The following is a 1,626-nucleotide window of genomic DNA, read 5'->3' as shown; positions in this document are numbered from 1 at the left end:
GAGGATCAGAAAATCCATACTGAGAAATTTTCACTAGGGGATAAAGTACTGCTAAACATTCAAACTATGATGGTGTCCTCACAGCTATCTGATCAATATATTGTGACTAAGATCCTTCCACAGGAATTCATAGAGGTCATCAAAGAGGAAACCGGAAGGAAGTTCACGGTAGAGAAGACAAGCTAAGGCACTGTGATCTTCAATTTCCATGATCAGAGGATGAAGGATGTCAAGCTAGTGACAATAAAGAAGCGCTTGTTGGGAGGCAACCCAACCTGAGGTAGTTTTCTTTTCATAGCATTTTCAATAAAATGTTGAATAGTTATTATGTATTGCAAGGAGATAAGTTTGGTGTTGCACACCAAAACAATTTAAGGAAGAATGAAGGATTCTAAGTTTGGTGTTCCACCAAAATCTCATTTAAAAACACATTCTCACTTCTTGCACAATGCTAGCTCCAAGCAATCAGACAAATTATTCAACTATTTAACTGCTTTCTAGTTTCAATTCCATAACCTTTAGCAAGGACACAAGGTTCCACATATGGTTAACTTGTTGCATCAGAGGCAGTGGCAAGCAATTAAGTTTGGTCTTCCCACACCAAAATAAATCCAAAAGACACACTCAATTTATGCATACTAACCATTCATTTAAGGGCTTGAGAAGCAATAAACTTTTGAGAATTATGCAGGAAGTTAGCCAACAATTGAAGACAATTTGCATTGTGACTCAAAAGGGATGCAACAAGAGGAAGAATGAAAAGCTGCAACCCAAAAGGTTGTATCTACACTTAATCCTTGTTGTTGTGAAATGTTTTAATTCAGGAATTCTTGTATGTCTTGCCAAAGTGTTCATCTAGTTGCAAGTGAAGTTGTTTGATTAAGTATGCTTATCTGCATAATGCTTGTCATTCATCACTTAGCTTTAAATTTTGTTTTATTTCCCATATGCTTGAATAAAAGAAGAAATGTTTGAATTAGAAAGTAAATATCCAATGTTGCATAAGTTAGAATGGAAGTTAATGGTGGTATATGTGTTTGATTAAATGCATAACTCATGAAATAATTGCTGCATAATGTCATTTTCGTTGAAGTGTGAGCTAGCTTGCTGTCATAAAGGTTTCTATCAGTAAAGAAAAAATCCCTTGAGAACAAAATAAAACAGAAAGAAAAGGAAGAAGAAAAAGCCAATGTGGCAAGAAAAACAAAGAATAAGGCTAGGCACCAATAGCTTGGACCCTAGGACACATGCCTGTGATGTTCTTGTATTAGGATATGCTTGGATAAGTAAATTCTAAGGGGTATTTCAAAACCTGGCCACTTAGATCAACTGATTTGGGATGGCCAATTGAAAGTCCACAATAAAGAGCAACCTAGCTACAGAACATTTAGTTATCCAAAGAGGTGCTGGGCATCAATGATCCTAGGAGGAAATGGTGAGCCATGTGTCTGTGGTGAAGAAATGTTGAGTAAAAATAAAGCCAAAGGCTGCTGCAACATTTGACACCAAGCCTTCAAAGAATAATAAGCTTGTTAAGCAAAAATAAGAAAAGAAAAGTTAGCAAGGGAGCAAGTAAAAAAGTAAATCTTACAACAGCAAGCTTAGTAAGCCTTTGAGGAAAAGTGT

The sequence above is a fragment of the Arachis duranensis genome, unplaced genomic scaffold, assembly GCF_000817695.3.
Source record: "Arachis duranensis cultivar V14167 unplaced genomic scaffold, aradu.V14167.gnm2.J7QH unplaced_Scaffold_343483, whole genome shotgun sequence".
Lineage (NCBI taxonomy): Eukaryota > Viridiplantae > Streptophyta > Magnoliopsida > Fabales > Fabaceae > Arachis > Arachis duranensis.
Note: the sequence above shows the minus strand (reverse complement) of the source record.